Source organism: Bos mutus, chromosome 3 (genome assembly GCF_027580195.1).
Source record: "Bos mutus isolate GX-2022 chromosome 3, NWIPB_WYAK_1.1, whole genome shotgun sequence".
NCBI classification, from domain to species: Eukaryota; Metazoa; Chordata; class Mammalia; order Artiodactyla; family Bovidae; genus Bos; species Bos mutus.
The window spans coordinates 35,171,264-35,196,138 of NC_091619.1; the positions used below are offsets into that span (position 1 = coordinate 35,171,264).

At 38.3% G+C, this 24,875-nt stretch overlaps 1 pseudogene; it reads left to right on the plus strand.

Annotated features, from left to right (window-relative positions):
• Window positions 1–2,151: 2,151 nt before the first annotated feature.
• The window catches only part of LOC138985436 (BRISC complex subunit Abraxas 2-like), a 70,870-nt pseudogene continuing 48,146 nt past the window's right edge, over window positions 2,152–24,875 (plus strand).

Sequence of the window (24,875 nt, forward strand, 5' to 3'; positions counted from 1 at the left end):
GAAATTGACTTCTTGAGATGATTTTTTCAGCTGACTTTATATGAATGTGAAGGAAAGAAAAGAGTCAAAGTCACTAATAAGATCCATGGTGCTCAGAGGGGGAATCACAACAACAGAGTAGGAGGACATGGATCTCACCTTCCTGCCCTCCCCCTCCAAACCAACACTTCAAAATTACATCTACAAGTGGAATAATTCTCACAGAAAACTACTGGAAACTGGCATAAGAACTCCTACATAGCCTAAGGCTGCAAGAAAGATCCCCACGTAACTGGGTAGGATGGAAAGAACAGCACTGGGTTGGGACCTGTGCCCCTGGGAGGGGACTAAGAAAAAAAGGGAGAATGCATGGGCAGACACTTGTTCTGGAGAGTGAGTGGGTTGAACCATAGACTGAGTGTCCCAGTCCTGGGGTCCTTCACAAAGGAGACAAGTCCCCTTGGCTGCTTGGAGAACTGCTGGGACAACTAGAAAGCCTGGAGAGGCCTAGACTTCACTTATGAAAAATGTGTGGGTGCTGGCTTGCCATCAGACAGGGCAGAGAGAAGTCTGCTCTAGTGACTGCTGCCTCACTGTACCCCCAATCTGAGCTGAGCAAACACCCTGGCCCCATTCGCTTTACACCACAGTTTGGCACTGGATCTAATGACCTGGCGGCCTGCAATGTGGTCCAGGAGAAGTGGAGGTGGCCAACGTTGGTGCTTACTCAAAAAAAGCCACAGAAGCAACTCAGACTTATAATGACAGTACAGCCACTTGAACTCATGTGACCAGCAGACTGCAACCCCCAGTCCCAGCCAAGCAAATGCTTCATCCCCTTCGACCCCATACCACAATTTTGCACTAGGTTTGGAAGGACAATAACAGTGGAAAGAAGGCGATCTTGAGCTATGTCTGAGGATAGCCACATAGACAACAAATTGAACCTATGTAAGGACACAAGCCCCACTTGCTTCAACACTTCCCTTTTTCAGGCAAAGGTGCCAGTGTGGGGAGAAGGAAAAACACACACTTAAAGAGAACAGAACCAGCTTGAGCCCAATCTTCATGGCATCCACTCTAGCAACTCTGGAGCAGATTCCAAACCCTCACAGGGCAGGGACTCCCACTAAACAGGGAGGAACTCTCACTTACATCTTGTGTAGACTGTAGCTCCTTCAATGCTAGCCACACTCCCTATCAAGGCGATAGTGGCCAGCTCACCCTGAGGAAAAATGTTGCTGGCATCCACATCAAATACAGCCCTCACATCAGACACTGGGCACACACAGTCTACATAGGGATTGGTGGTATTGTTCAGCTGCATGGTCATGTATGAGTTTTTGTGATCTCATGGGCTGTAGCATGCCAGGCTTCCCTGTCCCTCACTATCTCTCAAAGTTTACCCAAGTTCATGTCCGCTGATGCTCCCACATAAAAACATCCCTTAATACCACAACAGATAACTGTTTCATCTAAATTCATAGAGAAATAAAAAGTTAAATAAAATGAAAATTTAGGGGATGGTCCTAAGATGGCAGAGGAATAGGACGGGGAGAACCACTTTCTCCCCCACAAATTCATCAAAAGGTCATTTGGATGCCGAGCAACTTCCACAGAAGAACTGAACACTGGCGGAAGACACCAGGCACCCAGAAAGGCAGCCCATTCTCTTTGAAAGGAGGTAGGACAAAATATAAAAGACAAAAAGAGAGACAAGAGCTAGGGATGGAGACCCGTCCTGGGGAGGTGGGGGGAGGGTCATGAAGGAGGAGATGTTTCCAAAGAGCAGAAAACCCTCTCACTGACGGGTCTGTGGGAGTTTAGGAATCTCAGAGGGCAACATAACAGAGGAAAAAAAAGAAAAACACCCACAGAATATAGGCCTAACTGTAACTCCCAGCAGAGGAGTAGCCCAGAAGCTTACATCTGCCACAAGCAAGCAGGGGCTGAACAGGGAGGCACGGGCTGCATTACTTAGGGTAAGGACTGGGCCTGAATGCCCTGAGAACAATCTGAGGGAGCTAACATGAGATAGCAACCCAAACTGTAGGATAGCCAGAGAGAGAGAGAAAAAAAAAAAAAGAGAGAGAGAGAGAGAGAGAACTTTCCCGTGAAAAGCTCTAAGCTAAGGTGCAGCCTGGCCCACTCATAGAACAAAGGATTGAGCCAATGCCAAAGGAAAGCCAGCCAGCTGTGGACTGGCCCCTGCACCCAGTGGAGGCAGAAAGACAGGCAGGCGACAGCCAGAGCTGGAAGGCAAGGGGCAATCTCGGCCCCAGAGATGTCATCCTCCACCAAACTATGAGCAGGTTCCCAGTTGCTAACCAAGTCTTCCTGGGATCCTGGATGGTTGACATCTGCCAGGAGGGTTGTAGCCTGAGATCAGCTCGCAGAGGAAATGTACGACACACCTGAGATGGTGCTCTCGCAGCACACCTGGGAAACTGAGTGGCTGGGACCAGGGAGGTGATTAAGATGCATGGTCCATCTGGGACAGTGCACTCGCCAAGCACCTGGTCACCTGAGCTGCTCAGACCTGGGAAGGGCACAAAACCCACACCCAACCAAGTCTGTGCCTTTATGAAGTACCTGAGAACTGGAACCTGAGTAGCTTAGACCTGGGAAGTGCACAAAATGCAGGACCTACTTTCGACACCACCCCTACAGAGCAATCTGGAGCCTGAGCAGTGTGGAGTGGGAAAGCACATGCCGCTGTGAGCTGGGGCAACCCCACGGTGGTCCATACACTGCAAGCACTTCCCACACACACCAGTGACATTTATTTGCAGTGTTTCTCCCTCCCCACAACACAACTGAACAAGTGAGCCTAAATAAGTGACCACTTTCACCCCCTTGTGCCAGGGCAGAAATTAGTCACTGAAGAGACTTGCAAACAGAGGAAGCCAAAATAAACAAGGAAGAGGATACTGTTCTGGAAGTGGCAGGTACAATGGATTAAAACCCTGTAGTTAACATTGACTAAGCATTGCAGATGGTGATTGCAGCCATGAAATTAAAAGACTCTTACTCCTTGGAAGGAAAGTTATGACCAACCTAAATAGCATATTCAAAAGCAGAGACATTACTTTGTCAACAAAGGTCCGTCTAGTCAAGGCTATGGTTTTTCCAGTGGTCATGTATGGATGTGAGAGTTGGATTGTGAAGAAAGCTGAGCGCCGAAGAATTGATGCTTTTGAACTGTGGTGTTGGAGAAGACTCTTGAGAGTCCCCTGGACTGCAAGGAGATCCAACCAGTCCATTCTGAAGGAGATCAGTCCTGGGTGTTCATTGGAAGGACTGATGCTGAAGCTGAAACTCCAATACTTTGGCCACCTCATGCGAAGAGCTGACTCATTGGAAAAGACCCTGATGCTGGGAGGGATTGGGGGCAGGAGAAGAAGGGGACGACAGAGGATGAGATGGTTGGATGGCATCACCAACTTGATGCACATGAGTTTGGGTGAACTCTGGGGGTTGGTGATAGACAGGGAGGCCTGTCATGCTGCGATTAATGGGGTCACAAAGAGTCAGACACGACTGAGTGACTGAACTGAACTGAAGCATTAGAAGGGGCCTATAGACCTTGAAAAGAAGTATAAGTTGAAACAAGGAACTATCTGAAACTGAACTGACCCCACATTACCATTAACAGTTCCAGAGAAATTTTTAGATAAATTTTTACTATTATCATTTTAATTTTTTTTAATTTTTTATTTTAAGTTCTTTATTACTCCTTTAATTTTCACTTTTATAACCTACTGTTACCTTGAAAAAAAAAAAAAGAGACAATATTTTTAAAGAAAAATTTCATATACATATATTTTATAATTTTTGTGATTGATTTTGATTTGTATTTTTAATACTGTAGTTTTGAGAGTTTAACCTCTACACTAGATTTTTAATCTTTGCTTTGTGGTATTTGTTATCCACTTTGTACCTTTAAGAATCTAATCTTTAGTACCCATTTTTACTTAGGGGTGCAATTACTGATTTGATTGCTCTCTCCCCTTTTGAGTCTCCCTTTTCTCCCCCAGGTCACCTCCATCTCCTCCGTCCCCCTTCTCCTCTCTACTTAACTCTGTGAATCTCTCTGGGTGTTCTGGGCTGTGGAAAACATTTGCTGCTGCTAAGTCGCTTCAGTCGTGTCTGACTCTGTGCGAACCCAGAGATGGCAGCCCACCAGGCTCCCTCTTCCCTGGGATTCTCCAGGCAAGAACACTGGAGTGGGTTGCCATTTCCTTCTCCAATGCATGAAAGTGAGAAGTTCAAGTGAAGCGGCTCAGTCATGTCTGACTCTTAGCGACCCCATGGACTGTAGCCCACCAGACTCTGTCCATGGGATTTTCCAGGCAAGAGTACTGGAGTGGGGTGCCATTGCCTTCTCCAGTGGAGAACATTTAGGGAACTGATTACTGGCTAGATTGGTCTCTTCCTTATTGATTCCCCCTCTTCTCCTCCTAGTCACCTCTATCTCCCTCCTCTCTCTTCTCTTCTCTATATAACTCCGTGAACCTCTCTGGATGTTCCAGATTGTGGAGAGCACATAGGGAATTGATTACTGGCTAGATTGCTCTCCCCCTCCTTTTTATTCCCTCTCTTCTCCTCCTGGTCACCTCTATCTCCCTCCTCCTTCTTCTCTTCTCCATGTAACTCTGTGAAACTCCCTGAGTGTCCCTCATTGTGGATAATCATTTCACCACCAACCTAGATGTTTTATCATTTGTGCTGTATGGATGGAGAAGTCTTGAGGCTACTGAAAGAAAAAGACTGAAAGCCAGAGGCAGGAGGCTTAAATCCAAAATGAGAACACCAGAAAACTCCTAACTCCAGGAACATTAATCAACAAGAGCTCATCCAAAAGCCTCGATACCTACACTGAAACCAAGCTCCACCCAAGAGCCAATAAGTTCCCGAGCAAGACAAACCACACTAATTCTTCAGCAACACAGGAACACAGCCCTGAGCATTAAAATACAGGCTGCCCAAAGTCACACCAAACCCACAGACACCCCAAAACTCACTATTGCACACTTCATTGCACTCCAGAGAGAAGACATCCAGCTCCACCCAACAGAACACAGACACAAGCTTTCCAAACCAGGAAACCTTGACAAGCCACTCATCCAACCCCACCCACAGGGAGCAACCTCCACCATAAAGAAGAACCACAAACTTCCAACCTACAGAAAGGGCACCCCAAACACAGCAATCTAAACAAAATGAAAAGGCAGAGAAATATTCAGCAGGTAAAAGAGCATGATAAATGCCCACCAAACCAAATAAAAGAGGAGGAGATATGGAGTTTACCTGAAAAAGAATTCAGAATAATGATAGTAAAGATGATCCAAAATCTTGAAAACAAAATGGAGTTACAGATAAATAGACTAGAGACAAGGATTGAAAAGATGCAAGAAATGTTTAACAAGGACCTAGAAGAAACAAAGAAGAGTCAATCAATAATGAATAATGCAATAACTGAGGTCAAAAGCACTCTGGAGGGAACCAACAGTAGGATAACTGAGGCAGAAGATAGGATAAGTGAGGTAGAAGATAGAGTGGTGGAAATAAATGAAGCAGAAATGAAAAAAGAAAAAAGAATGAAAAGAAATGAGGACAACCTCAGAGATCTCTGGGACAATGTTAAATGCCCCAACATTCAAATCATAGGAGTCCCAGAAGAAGACAAAAAGAAAAGGCATGAGAAAATACTTAAGGAGATAATAATTGAAAATGGGGAAGGAAATAGCCATCCAAGTCCAAAAAACCCAGAGAGTCCTCAACAGGATAAACCCAAGGCAGAACACCCCAAGACACATATTAATCAAATTAATGAAGATCAAACACAAAGAACAAATATTAAAATCTGCAAGAGAAAAGCAAAAAATAACATACAAGGGGATTCCCATAAAGATAACAGCTGATTTCTTCAGGCCAGAAGGGAATGGCAGGACATACTAAAAGTGATGAAATAGAAAAATCTACAACCCAGATTACTGTACCCAGCAAGAATCTCATTCAAATATGAAGGAGAAATCAAAGCTTTACAAACAAGCAAAAGCTGACAGAATTCAGCACCACCAAACCATCTCTTCAACAAATGCTAGAGGATCTTCTCTAGACAGGAAACACAGAAAATGTTTATAAACTCAAACCTAAAACAACAAAGTAAATGGTAATGGGATCATACTTATCAATACTTACATTAAATGTAAATGGATTGAATGCCTCAACCAAAAGAAAAAGTCTGGCTGAATGGATACAAAAACAAGACCCCTATATATGTTGTCTACAAAAGACCCACCTAAAAACAAGGGACATATACAGACTGAAAGTGAAGGGCTGTAAAAAGATATTTCAAGTAAATGGAGAACAAAAGAAAGCAGGAGTAGCAATACTCATGTCAGATAAAATAGACTTTGAAATAAAAGCTGTGAAAAGAAGGACACTACAAAATGATCAAAGGATCAACCCAAGAAGAAGATATAACAATTATAAATATATATGCACCCAACATAGGAGCACCACAATATGTAAGGCAAATATTAACAAGTATGAAAGGGGAAATTAATAGTAACACAATAATAGTGGGAGACTTTAATACCCCACTCACACCTATGGATAGATCAACCAAACAGAAAATTAGCAAGGAAACACAAACTTTAAATGATACAATGGACCAGTTAGACCTGATTGATATCTATAGGACATTTCACCCCAAAACAATGCATTTCACCTTTTTCTCAAAGGCATACGGAAGGAACCTTCTCCAGGATAGATCACATCCTGGGCCATAAATCCAGCCTTGGTAAATTCAAATAGTCAATCATTTCAAGCATCTTTTCTGATCACAATGCCATTAAGATTGGATATCAACTATAGGGAAAAAAAAAAAAACAAACTATTAAAAATACAAACATATGGAAGCTAAACAACAAGCTTCTGAATAACCAACAAATCACAGAACAAATCAAAACATGGAACGTAACAAATGAAAATGGAAACATGACAACCCAAAACCTATGGGATTCAGTAAAAGCAGTGCTAAGGGGAAGGTTCATAGCAATACAAATTTACCTCAAGAAATAAAGAAAAATCAAATAAATAACCTAACTATACACTTAGCAAGTAAAAAAAGAAGAAATTAAGAGCCCCAGGGTTAGTAGAAGGAAAGAAATCATAAAAATTAGGGCAGAAATAAATGAAAAAGGAACAAAGGAGACAATAGCAAAAATCAACAAAGCTAAAAGATGAATCTTGAGAAGATAAATAAAATAGACAAACCATTAGCCAGACTCATCAAGAAAAAAAGGAAGAAGAATCAAATCAGCAAAATCAGAAATGAAAATGAGAAATCACTACAGACAACACAGAAATACAAAGAAATGATAAGATACTACTATAAGTATCTATTTGACAATAACTGGACAACTTGGAAGAAATGGGACGGATTCTTAGAAAAGTATAACCTTCCAAAACTGAACCAGGAAAAAATAGATCTTGATGGAACCATCACATGCACAAAATAGAAACTGTAATAAAAAATTTTTCAACAAACAAAAGTCCAGGACCAGATGGCTTCACAGGTGAATTCTACCAAAAATTTATAGAAGAGCTAACACCTATTCTACTCAAACTCTTCCAGAAATTTGCAGAGGAAGAAAAACTTCCAAACTCATTATATGAGGCCACCATCACACTAATACCAAAACCAAACAAAGATGCCACAAAAAAGAAAACTACAGGCCAATATCACTGATGAACATAGATGCAAAAATCCTTAACAAAATTCTAGCAAACAGAATCCAACAACATATTAAAAGATCATACACCATGACCAAGTGGGCTTTACCCCAGGGATGCAAGGATTCTTCAATATTTGCAAATCAAATGTGATACACCACATTAACAAATTGAAAGATAAAAACCATGTGATTATCTCAATAGATGCAGAGAAAGCCTTTGACAAAATTCAACATCCATTTATGACAAAAACCCTCCAGAAAGCAAGAATAGAAGGAACATATCTCAACATAATAAAAGCCATATATGATAAACCTACAGCAAACATTATCCTCAATGGTGAAAAATTGAAAGCATTTCCCCTAAAGTCAGGAACAAGACAAGGGTGCCTACTCTCACCACTACTGTTCAACATAGTTTTGGAAGTTTTAGTCATAGCAATCAGAGAAGAAAAAGGAATGAAAGTAATCCAGATTGGAAAAGAAGAAGTAAAACTCTCACTATTTGCAGATGACATGATAGTGTACATAGGAAACCCTAAAGACACCACCAGAAAATTACTAGAGCTAGTCAATGAATACAGTAAAGTTGCAGGATATAAAATTAACATACAGAAATTCCTTGCATTCCTATATGCTCACAATAAGAAAACAGAAAGAAAAATTAAGGAAACAATTCCATTCACCATTGCAATGAAAATAATAAAATACTTAGGAATAAATCTACCTAAAGAAACAAAAGACCTATAGATAGAAAATTATAAAACACTGATGAAAGAAATCAAAGATGACACAAATAGATGGAGAAATATACCAAGTTCATGGATCAGAAGAATCAATATAGTGAAAATGAGTATACTACACAAAGCAATCAGTAGATTCAATGCAATCCCTATCAAGCTACCAACAGTATTTTTCAGAGAACTAGAACAAATAATTTCACAGTTTGTATGGAAATACAAAAAACCTTGAATAGCCAAAGCAATCTTGAGACAGAAGAATGGAACTGGAGAAATCAACCTGCCTGACTTCAGACTATACTACAAAGCTACAGTCATCAAGACAGTATGGTACTGACACAAAGACAGAAATGTAGATCAATGGAACAAAATAGAAAGCCCAGAGATAAATCCACGCACCTATGGACACCTTATCTTTGACAAAGGAGGCAAAAATATACAATGGAGAAAATACAATCTCTTTAGCAAGTGGTGCCGGGAAAACTGGTTAACCATTGTAAAAGAATGAAACTAGATCACTTTCTAACACCATACACAAAAATAAACTCAAAATGTATTAAAGACCTACATGTAAGACCAGAAACTATAAAACTACTAGAGGAAAACATAGACAAAACACTGACATAAATCACAGCAGGATCCTCTATAACCCACCTCCCAGAGTAATGGAAATAAAAAAAAAAAAAAAAGAGAGAGAGAGAGACCTAATTAAACTTAAAAGCTTTTGCACAACGAACTAAACTATAAACTATAAGCAAGGTGAAAAGACATCCTTCAGAACTAGAGAAAATAATAGAAAATGAAGCAACTGACAAAGAATTAATCTCAAAAATATACAAGCAGCTCATGCAGCTCAATTCCAGAAAAATAAGTGACCCAATAAAAAAATGGGCCAAAGAACTAAACAGACATTTCTCCAAAGAAGACATATAGGTGGCTAACAAACACATGAAAAGATGCTCAACATCACTCATTATCAGAGAAATGCAAATCAAACCACAATGATGTACCATGTCACACCAGTCAGAATGGCTGTTATCAAAAAGTCTACAAACAGTAAATGCTGGAGAGGGTGCAGACGAAAGGCAACCCCCTTACACTGTTGGTGGGAATGTAAACTAGTACAGCCATTATGGAGAACAGTGTGGAGATTCCTTAAAAAACTGGAAATAGAACTGCCATATGACCCAGCAATCCCACTGCTGGGCATACACACTAAGGAAACCAGAATTGAAAGAGGCATGTGTACCTCAGTGTTCATAGCAGTACTGTTTACAATAGCTAGGACATGGAAGCAACCTAGATGTCCATCAGCAGATGAATCAATAAGAAAGCTGTGGTACATATACACAATGGAATATTACTCAGCTATTAAAAAAGAATGCATTTGAATCAGTTCTAAGGAGGTGGATGAAACTGGAGCTTATTATACAGAGTGAAGTAAGTCAGAAAGAAAAACACCAATACAGCATACTAATGCATATATATGCTTTTAGAAAGATGATAATGATGATCCTATATGTGAAACAGTAAAAGAGACACAGAGGTAAAGAATAGACTTTTGAATTCCGTGGGAGAAGGTGAGGGTGGGATGATTTGAGAGAATAGCATTGAATCATGTATATTTCATATGTGAAATAGATCACCAGTCCAAGTTTGATGCATGAGACAGGGCACTCAGGGCTGGTGTACTAGGATAACCCTGAGGGATGAGATGGGGAGGGAGGTGGGAGGGAGGTTCAGCATGGGAGACACATGTACACCCAAGGCTGATCTGTGTTGATGTATGAAGAAAGCCATTACAATATTGTAAAGTAATTAGCCTCCAATTAAAATAATTAATTAAAAAAAAAGAAAAGGTAGAGGAATTACACCCAATTACACCCAAGAGCAAGAGAAGACCTTGGGGGGAAAAACAATGAAACATAGATAATTAGTCTATGTGACAATGAATTAAAAAAGCTGGTAATAAAAAATTCTAACTGAACTAAGAAAGAGAATTGAATTAAGCATGGATCATTTTAATAAGGAACTAGAAACTATAAAAAAGACCTAATTAAAAATAGACTATTTCTGAGACAAAAGCACTCTAGAAACAATGAAAGCAGACTAAATGATAAAGAAGAATGCATAAGTGATCCTGAAGATAAAATTAAACAAAAAAATCACCCCGTCAGAACAGCAGAAAGAAAGACAAATAAAAAAAAAATCAGAAGCAACATATGAGATCTCCAGGATATATCCAGTGTTTCAACATCCACAGTATATGGTTTCCAGCAGGAGAAGAAAGAGAGAAGGGGATTGAAAATGTATTTGAACACATTATGGCTGAAAAATTCCCAAACCGAAAGAATGAAACAGATATCCGGTAATAGGAAACATAGAAGGTCCCAAACAAGAAGAACAGATCCATACCAGATGAATAATTAAAGCTAAGAAGTTAATGGTAAAAAAAAAAAAAAAAAAAGAATTCTAAAACCAACAAGAGATAAACAGAGTCGAATACAAGGGAACCACTATAAAGCTATTAGCTGATTTCTCTGAAGAAATATTGCAAGCCAAAAAGGAGTGGCATGATATATTGAAGGTCCTGAAAAGGAAAACCTTGGAATTTAGGATACTCTCCCCAACAAGATCATCATTTAGAACAGAAGGAGAGATAAAGAATTTCTCAAACAAGTAAATTAAAATAATTCAGCAGTCCTAAACTTATCCTAAAAGACATGTTGAAAGGTCTTCTCTAACAGAAAAGAAGAATTTATAAGAAAGGAAAAATCTCAACAGAAAAGGCAAATATATACTAAGAATTTAAGGTCATTTGAATAAGCCAATAAGTAGAATAAAAACAAAAAAAATTATAAAATCACCTACCTATAGCATATTAAAAAGCAGAGACATCACTTTGCTGACAAAGGTCCATATAGTCAAAGCTATAGTTTTTCCAGTAGTCATGTACGGATGTGAGAGTTGGACTGTGAAGAAAGCTGAGTGCTGAAGAATTTATGCTTTTGAACTGTGGTGTTGGAGAAGACTCTTGAGAGTCCCTTGTACTGCAAGGAGATCAAACCAATCAATCCTAAAGGAAATTAACCCTGAATATTCATTGGAAGGACTGATGCTGAAGCTGAAATTCCAATCCTTTGGCCACCTGATGCAAAGAACCAAGTCTTTGCATACCCTGATGCTGGGCAAAGGCCCTGAGGGCAGGAAGAGAAGGAGGCAACAGAGGATGAGATGATTGGATGGCATCATTGACTCAGTGGACATGAGTTTGAGAAAACTCTGGGAGATAGTTAAGGACAGGGAAATCTGGCATGCTGCAGTCCGTGGGGTAGCAAAGAGTTGAACACAATTGAGTGACTGAACAGCAACAACAAATAACTATGATAAACAGTAAAGTGATAAGTATGAGGATGTAAAGTAAGTATAATATCAAAAACACAAAATGTGGATGAAGAGAGTAAAAACATAGATTTTTCAGACTGTGTTTAAACTTAAATGATTATCTATTTAAAGCAAGTAGATATGATTCTGGGTCAATATATATGAATGCCATGGTAATCACAAATCAAAAACAGTTTGATAGATACACAAAAACCAAAAAGAAAGGAGCTCAACAATACTACAAAGAAACTCATCAAACCACAGTGGTAGAAACAAAAAGAAGAAATAAAGAGATAAGAACTACAAAAACAATAGGAAAACTAGGAATATAATGGCATTAAGCACATACTTATCAATAATTTGAATGTCAATGGACTAAATGTTATAATGAAAAGACCTAGAGTGGCTGATTAAATTTAAAAAAAAGGACCACTCAATATAATGCCTATAAGAGACTGACTCATTTCAAGGCAAGAAACATGCACAGACTAAAATCAGAAGGGTTAAAATAGATATTTCACATGGACAAAATCAATAAAGCAAGGGTAGAAATATTCATATCATACAAAACAGACTTTAAAACAAAAGTTATGAAAAATAGAGGACATTATATAATGATAAAAGAATCAATGCATGAAAAGTATATTACATTTATTGACATATAACAGGCATAAAGGAAGAAACTGATAATGCTACAATAATAGTAGGAGAGTTTAATACTCCACTTACATCAAAGAGGAGATCATCTGGACAGAAAATCAATAAAGAAACAGGTTTTAAATGACGCAATAGATCGCTGGACTTAATTGAACAATATACCAGCTGGACTTAATTGCTCACCTCTTAGAGGAAAAACCCAAATTAACTTTTTTTTTTTTTTTCCTAAATTAACTTTTTGGTCAACCCAATATCTACTGGACATTACATCCAAGAAAAGCAGAGTATACAGTAAGTCTCCTGGGCTTCCCAGGTGGCTCAGTGGTAAAGAATTTCCCTGCTAATGTAGGGGATGCAGGAGACGCAGGTTCAGTCCCTGGACTGGGAAGATGCTCTGGAGGAGGAAATGGCAACCCACTCCAGTATTCTTGCCTAGAAAATCACATGGACAGAGGAGCCCATCAGGCTACAGTCCATAGTGTTGCAAAGAGTTGTACATGACTTAGTAACTGAGCTTTCAGAATAAGTCTCTTACATACAAACCTTCAAACTGTGAACTTTCAAAGATGTGACTGTGCATTTGCATGTGGAATCATATTAGTTCACATGTCTGGTATACACTGTCACATGTGTGCATCCTCTACAAGTGCTTGTGCTGTTGTGGGTTTTACTGTATATTATTTTTGCTGTATAACATGAGGAGCTTACTAATGAAGACCTGATGGAATTGGATGCCCAGAGAAAGGATGAAGAGAGACAAAAGGAAGAAGAAGAAACAGAAGAACTAAGAGATTCATGATGCAGGAAATGGCAAGGGAATTTTCTTTATTTGAGGAGCACTGTTGTTTTGAGTCACAGGAACTGAATGCAACAAAGGTTGCAGCAGCCGTTCAGAATGCAGTACAGTGCTACCATCTCATCTATGACAAGAAAAATAAAGCTATTACCAAGACATCACTGGATCATTTTTTTTCAAGAGGGTAGATAGAATTGAATTCAGCAAAGAACTGGAACCAGTGCCATCAACATCAGGCATAAGTCAATTTGCAGCTCGCTCTCCATCTCCTATTGCCAATGATCCTTCAGCTCTACCATCTCCCACTTTTTCTCCCTCCTCCAATCAGTAACTCTTCTTGCAGGTTCACTCAGTGCCAGCCTGTATGCCAGCTGTTGTGCTCTTACTGTCTTATAACATTTAAAATGTTTACTTTTGCTTGTTTTGTGTTTTATTTGTGTGAAAGTATTATACATTGTGAAGTTCTTTTTTTTTTGTAAAGTTCTTCTGTGTATTCTTGCCATCTCTTCTTAATACCTTCTGCTTCTGTTAGTTCCATACCATTTCTGTCCTTTATTGAGCTCATCTTTGCATGAAATGTTCCTTTGGTATCTCTGATTTTCTTGAAGAGATCCCTAATCTTTCCCATTCTGTTGTTTTCCTCTATTTCTTTGCATTGATCGCTGAAGAAGGCTTTCTTATCTCTTCTTGCTATTCTTTGGAACTCTGCATTCAGATGTTTATATCTTTCCTTTTCTCCTTTGCTTTTCGCTTCTCTTCTTTTCACAGCTATTTGTAAGGCCTCCCCAGACAGCCATTTTGCATTTCTTTCCCATGGGGATGGTCTTGATCTCTGTCTCCTGTACATGTCACGAACCTCATTCCATAGTTCATCAGGCACTCTATCTATCAGATATAGGCCTTTAAATCTATTTCTCACTTCTACTGTATAATCATAAGGGATTTGATTTAGGTCATACCTGAATGGTCTAATGGTTTTCCCTACTTACTTCAATTTAAGTCTGAATTTGGCAATAAGGAATTCATGGTCTGAGCACACAGTCAGCTCCTGGTCTTATTTTTGCTGACTGTATAGAGCTTCTCCATCTTTGGCTGCAAAGAATATAATCGATCTGATTTAGGTGTTGACCATCTGGTGATGTCCACGTATAGAGTCTTCTCTTGTGTTGTTGGAACTGTACAAAAAGATCTTCACAACCCAGATAATCATGATGGTGTGATCACTGACCTAGAGCCAGACATCCTGGAATGTGAAGTCAAGTGGGCCTTAGAAAGCATCACTACGAACAAAGCTAGTGGAGGTGATGGAATTCCAGTTGAGCTATTCCAAATCCTGAAAGATGATGCTGTGAAAGTGCTGCACTCAATATGCCAGCAAATTTGGAAAACTCAGCAGTGGCCACAGGACTGGAAAAGGTCAGTTTTCATTCCAATCCCAAAGAAAGGCAATGCCAAAGAATGCTCAAACTACTGCACAATTGCACTCATCTCACATGCTAGTAAAGTAATGTTCAAAATTCTCCGAGCCAGGCTTCAGCAATATGTGAACCGTGAACTTCCTGATGTTCAAGCTGGTTTTAGAAAAGGCAGAGGAACCAGAGATCCAATTGCCAACATCCGCTGGATCATAGAAAAAGCAAAAGAGTTCCATAAAAACATCTATTTCTGCATTATTGACTATGCCAAAGCCTTTGACTGTGTGGATCACAATAAACTGGAAAATTCTGAAAGAGATGGGAATACCAGACCACCTGATCTGCCTCTTGAGAAATGTGTATGCAGGTCAGGAAGCAACAGTTAGAACTGGACATGGAACAACAGACTGGTTCCAAATAGGAAAAGGAGTTCGTCAAGGCTGTATATTGTCACCCTGTTTATTTAACTTATATGCAGAGTATATCATGAGATACGCTGGACTGGAAGAAACACAAACTGGAATCAAGATTTCCGGGAGAAATATTAATAACCTCAGATATGCAGATGACACCACCCTTATGGCAGAAAGTGAAGAGGAACTAAAAAACCTCTTGATGAAAGTGAAAGAGGAGAGTGAAAAAGTTGGCTTAAAGCTCAACATTCAGAAAACAAAGATCATGGCACTTCATGGGAAATAGATGGGGAAACAGTGGAAACAGTGTCAGACTTTATTTTTCTGGGCTCCAAAATCACTACAGATGGTGACTGCAGCCATGAAATTAAAAGACGCTTACTCCTTGGAAGGAAAGTTGTGACCAACCTAGATAGCATATTTAAAAGCAGAGACATTACTTTGCCAACAAAGGTCCATCTAGTCAAGGCTATGGTTTTTCCAGTGGTCATGTATGGATGCAAGAGTTGGACTGTGAAAAAAGCTGAGTGCAGAAGAATTGATGCTTTTGAACTGTGGTGTTGGAGAAGACTCTTGAGAGTCCCTTGGACTGCAAGGAGATCCAACCAGTCCATTCTGAAGGAGATCAGCCCTGGGATTTCTTTGGAAGGAATGATGCTAAAGCTGAAACTCCGGTACCTCATGCGAAGAGTTGACTCATTGGAAAAGACTCTGATGCTGGGAGGGATTGGGGGCAGGAGGAGAAGGGGATGACAGAGGATGAGATGGCTGGATGGCATCACTGACTCGATGGATGTGAGTCTCAGTGAACTCTGGGAGTTGGTGATGGACAGGGAGGCCTGGCGTTCTGCAATTCATGGGGTCGCAAAGAGTTGAACACGACTGAGCAACTGATCTGATCTGATTATACACTGTAATACTATATAGCTGATTGTACAAATTATACTCACAAATGTGCTCTTGGAACAGAACCTGTTCATATGTAGCAGACTTACTGTACATTCTTTTCAAGTTTATATGGAATGTTCTCCACCACATAATAGGTCATAAAGCAAGCCTCAACAAATTTAAAAGGATAAAAAGGATATCAAGCATCTTTTTCAACCACAACTGTATGAAACTAGAAACAAATCAGGAACAGAACAAACACATGAAGACTGAACAACATGCTATTAAAAACATGATCATCAAAGGGTCAATGAATAAATCAAAGAGGAAATCAGAAACTACCATGACACAAATGAAAATGGAAACACAGCTTCCCCAAATTTATGGGATGTAGCAAAAGCAGTCCTAGAAGGAAGTTCAAAGGGAAAGAAGCCTTCTTCGAGAATTAAGAAAAACTTCAAATAAGCAACCTAATCTACCACCTAAAGAGGAGATAACAAGAATACAGAGAACTATACAAAAAGGTCTTAATGACCCAGGTAACCATTGTGGTATAGTCACTCATCTAAAGCCTGATATCCTGGTGTCTGAAGTCAAATGGGCCTAGGAAGTACTACTACAAACAAGGCTAGAGGAGGTGATGGAATTCCAGCTGAGCTATTTAAAATCTTGAAAGATGATGCTGTTAAAGTGCTGCATTCAATATGTCAGCAAATTTGGAAAACTCAGAAGTGGCCACAGGACTGGGAAAAGTCAATTTTCATTCCATTCCCAAATAAAGCCTGTATCAAAGAATTTACAAACTACCTTGCAGTGCTCATTTCTCATACTAGTAAGGTTATGTTCAAAATCCTCAAGATATGCTTCAGCATTATGTGAACCTAGAACTTCCAGATGTACAGTTGGATTTAGAAAAAGCAGAGGAACCAGAGATCAAATTGTCAACACTAATTGGATCCTAGAAGAAGCAAGGGAATTCCAGAAAAACATCTGCTTCATTGACTACACTAAGGCCTTTGACAGTGTGGATCACAACAAACTGTAGAAAATTCTTAAAGAGATGGGAATACCAGATCATCTTACCTGTCTCCTGAGAAATCTGTATGCGGGTCAAGAATTGACAGTTAAAACCTTACATGAAACAGCTGACTGGTTCAAAATTGGGAAAAGAGTACAAGGCTGTATATTGTCACCCTGCTTATTTAACTTATATGCAGAGTACATCATCTGAAAAGCTGGGCTCAATGAATCAGAAGCTGAAACTAAGATTTCCAGGAGAAATATCAACAGCCTCAGATATGCAGATGATACCACTCTAATGGCTAAAAACTAAGAGGAAATAAAAAGCCTCTTGATGAAGATGAAAGAGGAGAGTGAAAAAACTGGCTTAAAACTCAACATTCAAAAAACTAAGATCATGGCATCTGGTCCCATCACTTCATGGTAAATAAAAGGGGAAAAATTGGAAACAATGACAGATTTTATTTTCTTGGGCTTCAAAATCACTGCGGATGGTGACTGCAGCCATTAAATTAAAAGATGCTTGCGTCTTGGAAAGAAAGCTATGACAAACCTAGATAGCATGTTAAAAAACAGACATCACTTTGCTGACAAAGGTCCATCTAGTCAAAGCTATGGTTTTTGCAGTAATCATATATGGATGTGAGAGTTGGAGCATAAAGAAGGCTGAGTGCCAAAGAACTGATGTTTTCAAACTCTGATGCTGGAGAAGACTCTTGAGAGTCCCTTGGACTGCAAGGAGATGTCAATCTAAAAGGAAATCAATCCTGAATGTTCATTGGGGGAACTGATGGTGATGGTGAAGCTGAAGCTTCAATATTTTGGCCACCTGATGTGAAGAGCTGACCCACTGGAAAAGACCCTGATGCTGGAAAAGATTGAAGGCAAAAGGAGAAGAGAGCAGCAGAGGATGAGGTGGTTAGATAGCATTATGGACTCAATGGACATGAATCTCAGCAAACTCAGGGAGATAGTGAAGGACAGTGAAGCCTGGTGTGCTACAGTCAATCAGGTTGCAAAGAGTTGGACAGGACTTAGCGACTGAACAACAAAAGTATTAGGAAAAAAAAAAAAAAAAAAAAACCAAAGGGCAAAGTTATCAGGAAGAAAGAAATAACAACTATAGTGCAACTACTACTTAGTTATGCATAAGGCACTGTGCCTACTACACACACACACACACACACACACACACATACACACACACAAACACATAATTTAATTCTTATAGAAAAACAACATTTCACATCTGTTTTAGCCAGAAGGAAACTGACACACAGAGAAATTATGGTCAAATTCCTAGGCTCATGTTCTTTTGTTTGTTTGTTTGGTTTTTATTGAAGTATAGTCGATTTACAATGTTGTGTTAGTTTCTGATATACAGCAAAATGATTTGTTATGTTTTTTTTCAGATCATTTTCCATTATATGTTATTATAAGTTATTGAACACAGTTCCCTATACTAGATAGTAGGACCTTATTGTTTATTTTATATACAGTAGTTTGTATCTGCTAATCCCAAACTCCTAATTTTTACTACCTCCCTCCCCTTTCTCTCTGGTAACCATAAGTTTATTTTCTGTGTCTATAAGTATGTTTCTGTTTTGTAAATAAGCTCTTTTGTATTATATTTTCTTAAGCATGATTTAATCAGTGCCTTCTAAAGCCATGAGTTAATGTTGAACCTTTATTCAGGAAGGAAGTAAACGTTTGTGGAATATTTTCATATACAATTATTTAAATAGACATTTCTTTCAAGACTTTGGTGCTAGAGCAATATGAATATGCACACATATTCATGTATGTGTATGTAATATACATAAATGAAACTTTTGTATCAATGCATCTTATGTCTCAACATGTTTTTCAAGTATCATAGTCATTAAAGTTTCATGAATATGATAAAATATATCTTAAAATCAATGAAGCACTAAAAAGAGACTGACAATCTTTCTGGTTTATTGTTTCCTTGATGCATGAAACACTTTATGTCAGCTTTTTCAAAGAAAGGAAAAACTAACAATAATGTAATTTCTTAAATTCTCTTCAATATTTGAAAATGAAAGCCTAGTTCCAGATAATGAAGTTGAACATGGTGAGATTTAAATTCTATCCAAATAAGTTACATTAACTCACAGTTATTTATTCTAATAAAGGAGAGGGGTCCCTGGATAATTGAAATCCATAGATAATTGCTAAAGCTGCATTTAGCAATATTTCTCAACCTCAACCCATACCAAATTTTTTATTGGCATTATAATCATGTAACAAAACTTTCTCATTTAAATTTCACTTCCTTTCTCTTTTCTTCTCACTTCAGTGGGAATAGAAATGCCTAAGTTAATAAAGAGCAGAAGGCAAAAGGCACCTGTCTTCTATCTAGGGACAGGTCAGAGATTGGATGCCAAGAACATTTCTAGTATTTAAAACAGCGATTAAACCAAACCTTTTAAATGTAGTTAGTCGAGTAATTTTGAAAACTTTATGGAAAAAAAGAAGAAATGTACCTTTAACTGGTTTTGTATTATCATTAGAGGCTAATCTTTATAAAACTTCAATTTTGGAAAACATAGTTTCATACTGGTCTAACATAGGTTTTTATCAGGCAAAATGGTCCTGTGAACAGAATAGCATGTACATAAACTGTCACCGATTATTCAGTAAATTTCTTAACATACCAACATCTCAACGTGGGTGTAAGAGGGTAATGAAACCTATGGCAAATTGGCAAATGGATATTATGCTTTGTTCAGCCATTTAAGAGTTGCAAGATATGTTGCAATACTGTCTGTTTGGCATTGTGTTATAGTCACATCAAGATTTAATTAAATCATGCAATAAATATATATTCAAGTACCTATACTGTTCCCAGAAGTAGACTGATGAATGAGAAAGTGCTTGCCTACCTCTTCCCAACTTGATGTATGTTTGGCCCTATGTTAAACAGATAACCAAAGGATACTTACTAATACTTGAGGTCAAAGTGGACTTCCTGAGAAATGATCTCTAAAGTCAATCAGGAAATAGTGTGTTTAAAATCAATTTGTGTTGAGATCAACATAAACGCGTTACTACTCAAAATTGCTTATATACTTTTTGTTTGTCTATTTTTGGGCCATACTGAGTTTCTTTAAATGAAAACTTAGACATCTTAACAGTACAAAATCAGAGAGGAGTGATCTCCTTTTATTGAAATATGGTGGGTGGAGAGGTAATACTGGTCCTTTCCTCTTCAACTTTTCATCCTTCTTTGTGTACATTTCTCCCTAGTAGATGTGTGGGTTGAGGGTAAAACAGTCCTAAAGTAAATACCTAGTTGATCATCAGAACTAGGCCCAGATAGGATTTGCCTCTAATTTTGTGTTATTTCCATTTCATGTGTTTTGTTACTCATTTTAATCTCCTAGTTTTTGGTGAATTTATGTAAATCCATGGATGCCTGATGCTCCAATTCTGTTGACACTACCATCTGGGCAAGGAGTTGATCTCTGTGTCTAGTGGGATGTTGTATTCATTCATTCATTCATTCATTCAACTAATCAGCATTATTGAACATGTATATATGTCCTAGGCATTTGTGTAAAATATAGGGATTATAAAGACAAGACAATCATATTTTAATGACTTCTATAAAGTATAATTTTAATACTGTATATCATCTCATTTTAAGTGTACAATTCAGTGACTTTTAGTAAATTTACAGAGTTCTGGAACTATCACTAAAATTCAATTTGAGAACATTTTTATTACTCCAAAAGATCTCTTGTGTGTATTTGCAATCTCCTTTCCCTCCCCTGACCTCAGGCAAACATTAATTTCTTTGTCTCTAAAGATTTGCCTTCTCTGAACATCTCATAAAAATAAATCAGGTAATATGTAGTATTTTGTATTTGATTTCTTTCACTTAGCATAGTGTTTTAGAGGTTCATCCACCCTGAATCATGGATCAACAGTTTTTTCCTATTTATTGCTGAATAGTATTTTATCATATGACTATGACACACTGTGTTTATCCATTAGAAAATTCTTATTTTGTTGCACAAAATAAGCTAGAGAGTTTAATATATTATCTATAACAGAATTTACTGCATATTTTCTCATGATAGAAAGTTACTAAAAGTCATATTTTCTGTATACATCAGGCTTTGGAGAGGTTGAGACTCTTGTTCTTCTGGGAAAATTTGAGAGAAAAGAAAGAGCTCTGAAGCTGCAGGCGCCAGCATTCAACTCTTACAAGACCCTATGATTGACTTGGTTAAAAAAAAAAAAGCATGCATAGAAGATCTCGTTACTACTGATAATAGCTTTGCACAGCTGGCTCAAATACTAACAATATTGACAGGCATTCCACTTTATGATTGGCAGCAGGAGGAGCTCCATGGATCTGCTTCATACTGAAAGGTCATGAAATAGATGGATACATATATACATACATATGTACATATATAAGCAGAATGATATATCTGTTCTGTACATATACATGTACATAAGTATTTAAAGACTCTGGAAATTGTCCTAAGATTTTATAGCAAATAAATAAAGAAACATTTATTTAAGAAAATACTTAAAACTTGATAAATACACTGAAACTGTGAAAGTGAGCCACATCTCATGTCCCTCTTCTGCCCTCATTCACTTACTCCCCACCACCAGCTCAGCTTGACAGAAGCTCCAACTGGGGTAGATGAGACCAAGAAGACAGCACTTCCTCTCTTCTAAGCTTTCAATCAAGGGAAACTATCTCCTAGGAAGAGTAGGCTATCAACATTTCTAATTCCCTTCAAGTCTGAGTTGGAGAGTCTAAATTATTGGTGAGTGCAGTTGAGAAGTCAGAGACTCCACTCATAGGGAAGATGCTCCACCTAGGTATGGCAAGCCAAGGATGTTAAGGCTTTTATCACCTTTACCCTAGCTCACTCAGCAAATGTTCAAAGCCCCGGAGAAGCAAGCTGAGAAGACACGTCCCATTGTCCAGAGCAGTTGCTCAGGGACAGTCCAGAAAAAGAGCACTCCAAAGCTTTCACCAAAGGAATTAATTCAGTAGAAAGTGTGAATAATTTTAATACTAAGAACACTCTCAAAACAATGGAAATTTAGGTGATAAATAATTAAGAGGCTGTTAGCTCTGTGGGATCACTAAGCTAAACCATTGGCCAGCTAGTTTACCAGAGACAAGCAGGGATGAGAAAAGCCCTCCTAGAGTCAGAAGAAACTTGGTCTTAAAACTACACCTGCCCGTATTTAATTGAGTCAGGCTGTGGAATAGTTTATGTCTGAGGATACTGTCAAAAACAACAGAGAAATCAGTCCATAACTAGCGGAGTCTAAGAGCTGGATATGGTAACAGTAGAGACAGACAGCTTGAGATTAGGGAAAGACAGATAACAGAGGCCCTGTTAAAACAACTCTGATCCCACGGTGATGTGCATTTACCCAGGGCCATACCTTATGACCCTGGAGAAGGAAATGGCAATCCACTCCAGTGTTCTTGCCTGGAAAATCACATGGAGGGAGGAGCCTGGTGGGCTACAGTCCATGGGATTGCAAAGAGTCAGACAGGACTGAGTGACTTCACTTATACCTTAGAAGGAGGAATTTGGAGATTTCACACAATGGTATTAATACATTTCATAGAAATATTCTAACCTAGTCACTAAACAAAAAAGCCAATAATAATGAAAGCTAGCACTGGAGAGGGAGTTGGAAAGCAAAAGCTAGAGTTGCAGCAATATATTACCTAACATGTCCAGTTGCCAATAACAACAACAGAAAAAATGATATATGCAAAGAGCAAACAGATATGACCCATACATAGAGAAAGAAAGCACACAACAGAAATTTCATGTGAGAGGGGCCAGATATCATATTTAGACAAACAAAGATCCTTCTGGAAAGAATCAGTTTCAATCTGGCTGGAATGGAAAGGCTTTCCAGCAGTTCAAGTCTACATATTCTTGTCCAAAGACTTCCGGAAAAGGACTGGAATGGAAGTGATGGACAGACTGGTGTCTGGGGTAGTGAGTAACTACAGTGTGTTCTGTGGACAGTTAATATTTAAAAATTAAAAAAATATATATTTTGTCTTTCAGATATTAACATGTATATACTGGCTCAGATGGTAAAATATCTGCCTGTGATGCAGGAGACCAGGGTTCGATCCTTGTAGAAGGAAATGGCAACCCACTCCAGTATTCTTGCCAGGAGAATTTCACGGACAGAGGAGCCTGGTGGTCTATAGTCCATGGGATCGTAAATAGTTGGACACAACTGAGCAACTGACACACATTTTTAATACAGAGCTTCCCAAGTTGCGCTAGTGGCAAAGAACCCACCTGCCAATGCAGGACACAAAACAGACGTGGTTTGATCCCTGAGTTCGGAAGATCCCCTGGACTAGAAAATGGTAACCCACTCCAGTATTCTTGCCTGGAGAATCTCATGTACAATGGAGACTGGCAGACTACACTCCGTAGAGTAGCAGAGTCAGACATGATTGAAGCAACTTAACACACACACACCACACACATTTATAATATAAAAGTATAAAAATAACAAAACAATAAAGTATATTTATGTATAAAAAGTCCATTTAGGTCCAAACTTCAAAAGGAGCTTGCATGGGTGCTCAGTCAACTCTAGTCATGTCTGACTCTTTGCAACCCTATGGACTGTAGGCCGCTAGGTTCCTCTGTCCATGGGATTCTCCAGACAAGAATACTGGAGTGGGTTGCCATTCCCTTCCCCAGTGAATCTTCCTAATCCAGGGATCGAACCCAAGTCTCCTGCATTGCAGGCAAATTCTTTACCATCTGAGCCACCAGGGAAGCCCTCAAAAGGAGCCTACTTTATTCTAAATGCTAAATGAAATAATAAATATAAATATTGTGGGTTGGATTAAATTTCATGATTCAAGAAAATATATTACTTAAAATTTTTGTCTTTATTATTACATACTGAATTCCAGATATGCTTTTCTAATTATATCAAGAATATAAAGCACATTTTGTGTTAATTTCTCACTTAAAACTTATTTTTTTCCTTCCTATCATGAGATTGTTCTAATCAATTTTTCTCAGAACACTACATTAGATATTTACAGAGATACCTGTCATCTTGTGCATTTGATAGATTTTCTATAATATACTAATTGTGTGAAGAGACTATTTAATCAAAGAAAAATATGATGTTCTATATGGTGTCCATTGCTTCATAAAAGCCTCTAGTACATGAGTTGCCCCTAAGTTTGACTGAGAATACCAGATGTCAACTAATAAACTGATATAAAAGTTTCAAGAACACAAATTAAAAAAATAGTTCTCAAGTTTTCCACAAGTGAGCAATTCAAAAATTAACTAGAACTATGAAGACCATTCATTTAGGAATGGAATCATTGTATCCTCAGATGATCCCATGTGTTGCTGCTGAAGAGACATGTCTTTATGACATTTGCACATATATAAATGTTTCCACTATACACCCAGGTTTGATAAAACAGAAGCATAGACAATCTGAAAAACACATTTGGATATTCTGTAGAAAATTATGTTTATAAAATACAACTGTGCTTTACCTGTTTTTTTCTTTTTTAAATCATGGAGATCTATACCACAAAAGTTAAAGATTTTAAATATTTAGCAAAATGTGCTTTTTAACCTTCTATTTCTCAGAAGGCAATTCAATATATTCAATTCATTAAATTAATCCTTGGTGGCCACAGCAGAGTAAAATTTCAATTCTTTAGCATGCAAATTATGCTATTAATGTGTGGAAATATACAGCACAAAAGTCATTTACTTGACTAAGTGAATTTTGTTCTGAAACCTGCAATGTATTTCATATAC